The sequence below is a fragment of the Anopheles coluzzii genome, chromosome X (assembly GCF_943734685.1).
Source record: "Anopheles coluzzii chromosome X, AcolN3, whole genome shotgun sequence".
In the NCBI taxonomy this organism is placed as follows: Eukaryota; Metazoa; Arthropoda; class Insecta; order Diptera; family Culicidae; genus Anopheles; species Anopheles coluzzii.
The window spans coordinates 7,588,830-7,601,369 of NC_064669.1; the positions used below are offsets into that span (position 1 = coordinate 7,588,830).

Here is a 12,540-nt window from a genome sequence, read left to right on the forward strand (position 1 = left end):
AAAAATTATTACATAAAGTGAAATCATTTTTAATAATTCTTACATTACTGGCACGATGAAATTCAATTTGTTGAGTCAAGATTCAATAACACATATTTTTCACTTGCACAAACTACAAACTACACATTTTAAGTTATACACTAGCACACTGCAGCAAGCAGCAAGCTTAACTCTCTCTCTCTCTCTCTAGCTCTTTACGGTGTTTTATGGCACCGTCGATCAGCTTATCGGTTTAATCGATAAGCGCACCTGCCTTTATCATTATCTCGCACTTATTATCGCTCTTATGTCAACATACAGACGTGTCAACAGTTGTCATCTTCGATCAATCTGTAGAAAAAGCCAGTATGAGGTAAACCATTTGAGGTCTACAAGTCGTGCCAATTTGAGCACCGCTTCACTCAACTTACCTGTAATCAATCGTTAGCTGCATCCCTTGGTAGATGTGGTGCTTCGCTAAGAAGCTTATCGTTCCGTTCTGCGTCAACTGGTACGCTAAATAGGGACTACACGCATGGTTTAGCCGATGGCTACAAAGTCGATGGCTTCCCAAGTTAGACGCCGTGCCTCCATTCGCGTTCCAACTGCTCCAAATACTATTGGCGTTTTTTTCGAAAGACTGCCTTCCATTCGCATTTTTTTGACGCCATTTTTACACGGCTTCACGATAAATTCCTATATCTTCGATCTTTGATGAAAAAATGAGGCCACTTTAAATTTGGAAAAATTATTACATAAAGTGAAATCATTTTTAATAATTCTTACATTACTGGCACGATGAAATTCAATTTGTTGAGTCAAGATTCAATAACACATATTTTTCACTTGCACAAACTACAAACTACACATTTTAAGTTATACACTAGCACACTGCAGCAAGCAGCAAGCTTAACTCTCTCTCTCTCTCTAGCTCTTTACGGTGTTTTATGGCACCGTCGATCAGCTTATCGGTTTAATCGATAAGCGCACCTGCCTTTATCATTATCTCGCACTTATTATCGCTCTTATGTCAACATACAGACGTGTCAACAGTTGTCATCTTCGATCAATCTGTAGAAAAAGCCATTATGAGGTAAACCATTTGAGGTGTACAAGTCGTGCCAATTTGAGCACCGCTTCACTCAACTTACCTGTAATCAATCGTTAGCTGCATCCCTTGGTAGATGTGGTGCTTCGCTAAGAAGCTTATCGTTCCGTTCTGCGTCAACTGGTACGCTAAATTGGGACTACACGCATGGTTTAGCCGATGGCTACAAAGTCGATGGCTTCCCAAGTTAGACGCCGTGCCTCCATTCGCGTTCCAACTGCTCCAAATACTATTGGCGTTTTTTTCGAAAGACTGCCTTCCATTCGCATTTTTTTGGACGCCATTTTTACACGGCTTCACGATAAATTCCTATATCTTCGATCTTTGATGAAAAAATGAGGCCACTTTAAATTTGGAAAAATTATTACATAAAGTGAAATCATTTTTAATAATTCTTACATTACTGGCACGATGAAATTCAATTTGTTGAGTCAAGATTCAATAACACATATTTTTCACTTGCACAAACTACAAACTACACATTTTAAGTTATACACTAGCACACTGCAGCAAGCAGCAAGCTTAACTCTCTCTCTCTCTCTCTCTAGCTCTTTACGGTGTTTTATGGCACCGTCGATCAGCTTATCGGTTTAATCGATAAGCGCACCTGCCTTTATCATTATCTCGCACTTATTATCGCTCTTATGTCAACATACAGACGTGTCAACAGTTGTCATCTTCGATCAATCTGTAGAAAAAGCCATTATGAGGTAAACCATTTGAGGTGTACAAGTCGTGCCAATTTGAGCACCGCTTCACTCAACTTACCTGTAATCAATCGTTAGCTGCATCCCTTGGTAGATGTGGTGCTTCGCTAAGAAGCTTATCGTTCCGTTCTGCGTCAACTGGTACGCTAAATTGGGACTACACGCATGGTTTAGCCGATGGCTACAAAGTCGATGGCTTCCCAAGTTAGACGCCGTGCCTCCATTCGCGTTCCAACTGCTCCAAATACTTTTGGCGTTTTTTTCGAAAGACTGCCATCCATTCGCATTTTTGGACGCCATTTTTACACGGCTTCACGATAAATTCCTATATCTTCGATCTTTGACCAGGCGCGCGAACCCTGACCGCTCCGAACATTCCTTTTAACTCTCTCTCTCTCTCTCTAGCTCTTTACGGTGTTTTATGGCACCGTCGATCAGCTTATCGGTTTAATCGATAAGCGCACCTGCCTTTATCATTATCTCGCACTTATTATCGCTCTTATGTCAACATACAGACGTGTCAACAGTTGTCATCTTCGATCAATCTGTAGAAAAAGCCAGTATGAGGTAAACCATTTGAGGTCTACAAGTCGTGCCAATTTGAGCACCGCTTCACTCAACTTACCTTTAATCAATCGTTAGCTGCATCCCTTGGTAGATGTGGTGCTTCGCTAAGAAGCTTATCGTTCCGTTGGGCATCACGTGTAACTTGAGCATCACCTGTAACGGCGGTGTGCCTGTTATAAGACCGACACATTTTAAACGTCAAGGAACCGTTTTCTGACACAATCACTGTTTTTGATTTCATCCCCTTCACAGAACTATTTTTCACAGGTTTTCAACATTGTTTTTCAAGATAACTATTTTTCACAAATTTTCCACATCGAAATAAAAGTTTATCGTCATACTTGTTTCTTGGATAACGTCCGTAGTGGCTTCTTCTATATCAAAATCTGATAAGTACCGTTGCCACCGCTCTTTTTCACTCGCGTCACTTATTTCGCTGATTCTTACCATTAGTTCGTTCAATTGGTTCTCCATTTCTGCGTGCGTCATTTCCATACACTAAGTCACTATTCTTCCATTGACTTGTTCTTAGCGTTACCATTGATCAATTTCACAACACTTGACCACAGCAAGTGTGCTCGCACTAGCTGCAGTGGCGGATTTAACGGTGCGCGGACTGAGCGGCCGCGGGGGGCCCCGTCAATGTAGGGGCCCCGTGTAAGGAAGTCCAGCATGTAGAACAATGTGTACAGTAGTCTCAGCAAGTCTCAGCTTCTGTGCTAGTTAGGGGCCCCATGGATGAAGGGACTCATAAACAAAAGGGACCCAGTACAGGGATTCTGAGCACACATCAGGCGAGATACCTGAAATCGTTTTGCCAAAGTTGCATTTTGTTGTGGGAACCGAAATTGGTTCCCTGTTATTTTGTAAGGTGGCAAAATGTGGGAATCATTCGCTAAAGTCGCGGACACGCGTCTCTTATTGCACACTGCAGCCGCAGTCCGTTTTGGCATTAGCGGTACGGGGCAGTACGTGTGTGTATTGAAACTAGACCTGTCTAGACGGTGTGGAGTGTTCGTTTGTTACAATTGGATGTTTTATTCTTAGAGCATTGCAAAACAAGACATAGAGACTCGAGTTTCGAGACTCATGTCTAAGTACGTCCTATTCGGGTTGATTGGTCCCACGTTCTCCACTCAAACTAGCTCTTTCTGGAGCCCACTCAGGAGGCTGTACGCCAACCTTGGCCCAAATCGACCCCGGCGAAAAGCTTCCACCAATCTCTCGAATTCCAACTGAAGGATCTCAGGGATTGGATGTTCTATTCCAGATAGTTTGCATGCAATTAGTCGCATTGCAAAACAAGACTTAGAGACTCGAGCTTCGAGAATGCTTTCGATTATGTTAGTAATTAAATTTTGTATGATGTTATTGTAAAATTTAATTTCTGTCTCGTCGTATTTGTCCTAGTTTGTCCCTACTTCTTTCCTAAAAACGGAGTATATTTCGTCCACCTGTAGTCTGTATGTGGTTAGAGCACACTGCCTTACTCTTCCCTGATTTTGCTGCAATGTTTTGTTGATTAATTCTAATCTTCTTACAATATCCTTCAGTTTAGTCATGTAAAATGAATTATATATTAATCAGTTAAAAAAAAATATACTATCATATATATACTTTTTTTTCAAGGTGAAAAAACCTTTGAAGTAAAAATCTTTTCTTTCTTTCAAAATTACTTTTAGACGAAAAATATTATTATTTAATATATAAACGTATATATATAAATATATATATTATATATATATATATATATATATATATATATATATATATATATATATATATATATATATATATATATATATATATATATATATATATTTTTTTTTTTTTTTTTTTTTTCGATGTGAAAAATCTTCAAAGTGGAAAAATATTTTCTTTCAAATTTGCTTTCAGAAGAATAATATTATTATTTTTTTTTCAATGCATAATGTTATTTTATTTTCCTAATCCTCATAATGATCCAGGAAATCATTGAGTTTCCTTATCTCTTGGATTAATTCCTCTTCCGTGAGGACTACAGTTTTACGTTTCGGCTCCCGAGGTAAGCACATTCTTCTTAGTGCCTCAAATGCGCTTCCAGTCTGTCAAACACCGTTGTTCTCCAGGCGTACTGGTAAGACTTACCGCAAGCTACTAGGTTGAGATCGTAGTCGACGTCTGAAATGAGTTCTAGACCCAATTGCGTGTCGACTACTCCCTCAATGTAGCAACTGACCGCCGCTGTAAGTTCTTCTAAAAGGTCGTACGGTACCTCCACGCCTAGGTTGACCAGGATCCTCAGCGTTGCGTTTGTGTCCCGGATGCAATTGCAGACGTCATCGTTGGTTGGCCGGTAGGGCTATTTCACCTCATACTCCTCCTTAGGGGATAGGTTGGTGGTCTGCTCCACGGAGTCGATGGCTTCCCAAGCTAGACGCTGTTGGAACTTCAGTTGGAACTGGCTTCTGTTATTAATATTAATTTTTTTTTTTCAATGCATAATGTTATTTTATTTTCCTAATCCTCATAATGATCCAGGAAATCATTGAGTTTCCTTATCTCTTGGATTAATTCCTCTTCCGTGAGGACTACAGTTTTACGTTTCGGCTCCCGAGGTAAGCACATTCTTCTTAGTGCCTCAAATGCGCTTCCAGTCTGTCAAACACCGTTGTTCTCCAGGCGTACTGGTAAGACTTACCGCAAGCTACTAGGTTGAGATCGTAGTCGACGTCTGAAATGAGTTCTAGACCCAATTGCGTGTCGACTACTCCCTCAATGTAGCAACTGACCGCCGCTGTAAGTTCTTCTAAAAGGTCGTACGGTACCTCCACGCCTAGGTTGACCAGGATCCTCAGCGTTGCGTTTGTGTCCCGGATGCAATTGCAGACGTCATCGTTGGTTGGCCGGTAGGGCTATTTCACCTCATACTCCTCCTTAGGGGTTAGGTTGGTGGTCTGCTCCACGGAGTCGATGGCTTCCCAAGCTAGACGCCGTGCCTCCACGATCGCTCATGTCTAAGTACGTCCTATTCGGGTTGTAGCATCCATGCTATCTCGTACCCGCTTACCGCATGAATGCTAACAGCCGGGTAAAACACTGCACATGCGTCCCGTGCTTTACTGCACACGCCGTTCCGTGTTTTACCATGGTGGTCGCACCACCCAAGCTGGAAATAAACAAGGAAGACCTCCAAAGTAGGTCATAAATAAGGAAGAACAATTAGCATAAGAAACGCATTAGACCTTAAGTAAAACATTGTAAATTGTAAAAGCCCACCAGGAAGGCGACCCTCTTGACAAACATGCGTTTGCGTTTACAACTCACTTATGAGCAGTTTTGTCCCCATGCCCAAGGTAAGGCTTTACTGTCTCCAATAAACGCACCGTGTATCAGCTGGCCGGTCAGCAAAACCCCAATCCGAAAGGTTAACGTATGCTAGGTGGCATAACGGCGTTCCCACGGTTTAGCATAACTGGAAGTCCGCATTTTACCTGACGCATCACATTGATTTCAATTGTTACGCAAGGTCAAGTTCGATTAGTTTACCGCACCAATCGCGAAGTGCTAACTCAGCGCTGCCACCAGGCCTATGACGCGAACCCGTACCGAACCAACAACAATTATTCCCATCACCACAGGGTTGATTGGTCCCACGTTCTCCACTCAAACTAGCTCTTTCTGGAGCCCACTCAGGAGGCTGTACGCCAACCTTGGCCGAAATCGACCCCGGTGAAAAGCTTCCCCCAATCTCTCGAGTTCCAACTGAAGGATCTCAGGGATTGGATTCTCTTTTATTTACACGTAATCGAGCAATCCAGCTGCTGAATGTCGTCATCGGGGCGCATCATGACGATTTGTCGAAAGGTAGTAGCAATTGAGCTGCTCATTGCGCCGTGTTGTCCCAGTCCGGAACAAAACCACGCCTGGCGTGATATCCTCCGTTGACATGATAAATTCGTAACACATTAATTTCATCGCGTACTGATGACCACTACTTTAATCTTCAACCGTTTTCGTTAACAACTCCCCAATAACAGAAGCCAAACGCTCACATGCCCCATGTGCTCTATAGGTCTTCTGTCGCTCGAACACGAACGGAAGCACATCATCAACCAACATCGTATGATGTAGTACCAATGAATAAGAAGATGCAGAATAAGAAGAAGAACTTTTCATTCCTATAGCTGAGCGGCCAGTTTCGTTGCATCAGCGATTAGGCAAGCGATATGAGGTTCAAACGCTTTAGGTTAACTTTAGGCACATGCATCCCATTGGCATCCAACAAAAAAAAAACACACACACACATTCGCGAAAGGCCTCCGGGGCTGCACTTCGATAGTCGGTTTATCTTAGCGCTTTCAGGTGGTACTTGCGAGGCTAGCTGTATTATGCATAGCCAGTAACCCAAGAATCAGTGGGACATAATGACCACACTAGCAAGTAAGGCAAAACGGCAAATCATGCATGATACTAGGTTTTAGCGGCGTGGGCGACGCAGTTATCGATATTTCATTAGGTCACTAATAATTATGAGATACAGCCTGTAAGGGTGACGGTGCAAATAAAGCAGGGAGAAATAAAAGGTTTAAATCTCGCCCAAAAAGCTTCCCCTGTATATCACAAATCATTGTCCCGATGCAACCAGCAGACGTAGAGTGGTGAGAAAATATCACTTGATTTTTAGGTATTTTCAGCGCAGCCAGCCCATGCCGTTTAGTGTTCAGCAGTCGGGCGGACGAAAAGCCTTTCAGCACCGCGCAAACTTCCGAGTCTCGGTGAGTTGAATCAGTTTTTTGCAGCCACTGACCATTTTGTTCAAATTTGCAGGAAACCAACCTTTTCACCGGTCATCGTAGTAGAGCAATCAACCCAGGCACACCTGCAGATGGTCATCGGCTGAAAAGATAAGTTGAAGAGTTCTTACCATAGAGTAAATGTTAACTAATATATTTTTCTCTCTCTCTCTCTCTCTCTCTCTCTCTCTCTCTCTTTTATCGCTCGCCTGATCTCTCCCGCCTGATCTATGAAGTCTGTTGTTAGATGGATGGCTGTAATCAGCCTTCGTTCTGTAAACGGGGTTGGATCCGACTCTCATAGGCTCTCCAACCCAACTCCTACTCAATACGTCCTCGTCGTACAGAACGGTAACATGTTTTCCGAACATCCGCGCTTGGGTATACGAGTATACACCTTACCCAACCCTCGCCAACGGGGAGGATGGAAAACATGGCTAAATTGAGAGGGGGGAGAATAGAGGATTTGCATTGTCGGGAAGACTCTATTCTCGAGCCGGTGGCTCATCCCGTCCTGGCGGGAGCTCGAACCAGGATCCGACACGATCCTGCTTGGACAAATGGACCCACGAACGAAACCACGCACCACGATCCAGGCAGTGAAAAGAAGGGCAGCAGTACACCAGCTGCAAACAGAAGGTGATTACAATAAGAGCTGGTTTATCATCCAAGCCATTTTTGCATTTTTTTTTTTACTTCAAATTCCCATTCAGCTTTCAAAAAGCCAGTCGCTTCATTTAGAAAACGATTATGGGACTTCGTGTTTCCACTTTTTTCCTTTTTTTGTAAAAAGTTTCACAAAAGTGTAGATACAATGCCAGAGAGCGTGGTAAACTCAATTTTCACACCGTGTGCACCATACCCTAACCAGTGTTCTTTTACCCAGTTCTAGAAACCACTACTGATCATCACGCTCCAATGCCACAGCGCCGGATTGTACACAGTTCCTGCCGAGCCAGCAAGTCCAGAAGAGCAGCATCAGTGGATCTACTGGTCATCACACTTCGAGACTCATCGCGCAGGGTTGTCACACGATTCGAGCCGAGCAGCTGAGTGAGGACGAGCAGCAGTCTGATCATCACACTCCAATGCCACAGCGCCAGATTGTACACAGTTCCTGCCGAGCCAGCAAGTCCAGAAGAGCAGCATCAGTGAATCTACTGGTCATCACACTTCGAGGCTCATCGCGCAGGGTTGTCACACGATTCGAGCCGAGCAGCTGAGTGAGGACGAGCAGCAGTCTGATCATCACACTCCAATGCCACAGCGCCGGATTGTACACAGTTCCTGCCGAGCCAGCAAGTCCAGAAGAGCAGCATCAGTGGATCTACTGGTCATCACACTTCGAGACTCATCGCGCAGGGTTGTCACACGATTCGAGCCGAGCAGCTGAGTGAGGACGAGCAGCAGTCTGATCATCACACTCCAATGCCACAGCGCCGGATTGTACACAGTTCCTGCCGAGCCAGCAAGTCCAGAAGAGCAGCATCAGTGGATCTACTGGTCATCACACTTCGAGACTCATCGCGCAGGGTTGTCACACGATTCGAGCCGAGCAGCTGAGTGAGGACGAGCAGCAGTCTGATCATCACACTCCAATGCCACAGCGCCGGATTGTACACAGTTCCTGCCGAGCCAGCAAGTCCAGAAGAGCAGCATCAGTGGATCTACTGGTCATCACACTTCGAGACTCATCGCGCAGGGTTGTCACACGATTCGAGCCGAGCAGCTGAGTGAGGACGAGCAGCAGTCTGATCATCACACTCCAATGCCACAGCGCCGGATTGTACACAGTTCCTGCCGAGCCAGCAAGTCCAGAAGAGCAGCATCAGTGGATCTACTGGTCATCACACTTCGAGACTCATCGCGCAGGGTTGTCACACGATTCGAGCCGAGCAGCTGAGTGAGGACGAGCAGCAGTCTGATCATCACACTCCAATGCCACAGCGCCGGATTGTACACAGTTCCTGCCGAGCCAGCAAGTCCAGAAGAGCAGCATCAGTGGATCTACTGGTCATCACACTTCGAGACTCATCGCGCAGGGTTGTCACACGATTCGAGCCGAGCAGCTGAGTGAGGACGAGCAGCAGTCTGATCATCACACTCCAACGCCACAGCGCCGGATTGTACACAGTTCCTGCCGAGCCAGCAAGTCCAGAAGAGCAGCATCAGTGGATCTACTGGTCATCACACTTCGAGACTCATCGCGCAGGGTTGTCACACGATTCGAGCCGAGCAGCTGAGTGAGGACGAGCAGCAGTCTGATCATCACACTCCAATGCCACAGCGCCGGATTGTACACAGTTCCTGCCGAGCCAGCAAGTCCAGAAGAGCAGCATCAGTGGATCTACTGGTCATCACACTTCGAGACTCATCGCGCAGGGTTGTCACACGATTCGAGCCGAGCAGCTGAGTGAGGACGAGCAGCAGTCTGATCATCACACTCCAATGCCACAGCGCCGGATTGTACACAGTTCCTACCGAGCCAGCAAGTCCAGAAGAGCAGCATCAGTGGATCTACTGGTCATCACACTTCGAGACTCATCGCGCAGGGTTGTCACACGATTCGAGCCGAGCAGCTGAGTGAGGACGAGCAGCAGTCTGATCATCACACTCCAATGCCACAGCGCCGGATTGTACACAGTTCCTGCCGAGCCAGCAAGTCCAGAAGAGCAGCATCAGTGGATCTACTGGTCATCACACTTCGAGACTCATCGCGCAGGGTTGTCACACGATTCGAGCCGAGCAGCTGAGTGAGGACGAGCAGCAGTCTGATCATCACACTCCAATGCCACAGCGCCGGATTGTACACAGTTCCTGCCGAGCCAGCAAGTCCAGAAGAGCAGCATCAGTGGATCTACTGGTCATCACACTTCGAGACTCATCGCGCCGGGTTGTCACACGATTCGAGCCGAGCAGCTGAGTGAGGACGAGCAGCAGTCTGATCATCACACTCCAATGCCACAGCGCCGGATTGTACACAGTTCCTGCCGAGCCAGCAAGTCCAGAAGAGCAGCATCAGTGGATCTACTGGTCATCACACTTCGAGACTCATCGCGCAGGGTTGTCACACGATTCGAGCCGAGCAGCTGAGTGAGGACGAGCAGCAGTCTGATCATCACACTCCAACGCCACAGCGCCGGATTGTACACAGTTCCTGCCGAGCCAGCAAGTCCAGAAGAGCAGCATCAGTGGATCTACTGGTCATCACACTTCGAGACTCATCGCGCAGGGTTGTCACACGATTCGAGCCGAGCAGCTGAGTGAGGACGAGCAGCAGTCTGATCATCACACTCCAATGCCACAGCGCCGGATTGTACACAGTTCCTGCCGAGCCAGCAAGTCCAGAAGAGCAGCATCAGTGGATCTACTGGTCATCACACTTCGAGACTCATCGCGCAGGGTTGTCACACGATTCGAGCCGAGCAGCTGAGTGAGGACGAGCAGCAGTCTGATCATCACACTCCAATGCCACAGCGCCGGATTGTACACAGTTCCTGCCGAGCCAGCAAGTCCAGAAGAGCAGCATCAGTGGATCTACTGGTCATCACACTTCGAGACTCATCGCGCAGGGTTGTCACACGATTCGAGCCGAGCAGCTGAGTGAGAACGAGCAGCAGTCTGATCATCACACTCCAATGCCACAGCGCCGGATTGTACACAGTTCCTGCCGAGCCAGCAAGTCCAGAAGAGCAGCATCAGTGGATCTACTGGTCATCACACTTCGAGACTCATCGCGCAGGGTTGTCACACGATTCGAGCCGAGCAGCTGAGTGAGGACGAGCAGCAGTCTGATCATCACACTCCAACGCCACAGCGCCGGATTGTACACAGTTCCTGCCGAGCCAGCAAGTCCAGAAGAGCAGCATCAGTGGATCTACTGGTCATCACACTTCGAGACTCATCGCGCAGGGTTGTCACACGATTCGAGCCGAGCAGCTGAGTGAGGACGAGCAGCAGTCTGATCATCACACTCCAATGCCACAGCGCCGGATTGTACACAGTTCCTGCCGAGCCAGCAAGTCCAGAAGAGCAGCATCAGTGGATCTACTGGTCATCACACTTCGAGACTCATCGCGCAGGGTTGTCACACGATTCGAGCCGAGCAGCTGAGTGAGGACGAGCAGCAGTCTGATCATCACACTCCAATGCCACAGCGCCGGATTGTACACAGTTCCTACCGAGCCAGCAAGTCCAGAAGAGCAGCATCAGTGGATCTACTGGTCATCACACTTCGAGACTCATCGCGCAGGGTTGTCACACGATTCGAGCCGAGCAGCTGAGTGAGGACGAGCAGCAGTCTGATCATCACACTCCAATGCCACAGCGCCGGATTGTACACAGTTCCTGCCGAGCCAGCAAGTCCAGAAGAGCAGCATCAGGGGATCTACTGATCATCACACTTCGAGACTCATTGCGCAGGGTTGTCACACGATTCGAGCCGAGCAGCTGAGTGAGGACGAGCAGCAGTCTGATCATCACACTCCAATGCCACAGCGCCGGATTGTACACAGTTCCTGCCGAGCCAGCAAGTCCAGAAGAGCAGCATCAGTGGATCTACTAGTCATCACACTTCGAGACTCATCGCGCAGGGTTGTCACACGATTCGAGCCGAGCAGCTGAGTGAGGACGAGCAGCAGTCTGATCATCACACTCCAATGCCACAGCGCCGGATTGTACACAGTTCCTGCCGAGCCAGCAAGTCCAGAAGAGCAGCATCAGTGGATCTACTGGTCATCACACTTCGAGACTCATCGCGCAGGGTTGTCACACGATTCGAGCCGAGCAGTTGAGTGAGGACGAGCAGCAGTCTGATCATCACACTCCAATGCCACAGCGCCGGATTGTACACAGTTCCTGCCGAGCCAGCAAGTCCAGAAGAGCAGCATCAGTGGATCTACTGGTCATCACACTTCGAGACTCATCGCGCAGGGTTGTCACACGATTCGAGCCGAGCAGCTGAGTGAGGACGAGCAGCAGTCTGATCATCACACTCCAATGCCACAGCGCCGGATTGTACACAGTTCCTGCCGAGCCAGCAAGTCCAGAAGAGCAGCATCAGTGGATCTACTGGTCATCACACTTCGAGACTCATCGCGCAGGGTTGTCACACGATTCGAGCCGAGCAGCTGAGTGAGGACGAGCAGCAGTCTGATCATCACACTCCAATGCCACAGCGCCGGATTGTACACAGTTCCTGCCGAGCCAGCAAGTCCAGAAGAGCAGCATCAGTGGATCTACTGGTCATCACACTTCGAGACTCATCGCGCAGGGTTGTCACACGATTCGAGCCGAGCAGCTGAGTGAGGACGAGCAGCAGTCTGATCATCACACTCCAATGCCACAGCGCCGGATTGTACACAGTTCCTGCCGAGCCAGCAAGTCCAGAAGAGCAGCATCAGTG

At 47.4% G+C, this 12,540-nt stretch overlaps 1 protein-coding gene across 22 annotated transcripts in view; it reads right to left on the reverse strand.

Annotated features, from left to right (window-relative positions):
* The window catches only part of LOC120959413 (uncharacterized), a 42,940-nt gene extending 40,993 nt beyond the window's left edge, over positions 1 to 1,947 (reverse strand). For 7 of the 22 annotated variants that reach the window (XR_007451798.1, XR_007451801.1, XR_007451796.1 and 4 more), the window contains exons 1-4: positions 1,131 to 1,222; positions 766 to 1,050; positions 411 to 688; positions 44 to 330 (exon numbers count right to left, since the gene is read on the reverse strand). The gene's annotated coding sequence lies outside the window, so the exon portion shown is untranslated. The other 15 variants (XM_049610979.1, XM_049610167.1, XM_049608734.1 and 12 more) reach the window with 8 other exon arrangements.
* Between the last annotated feature and the right edge of the window lie 10,593 nt (positions 1,948 to 12,540).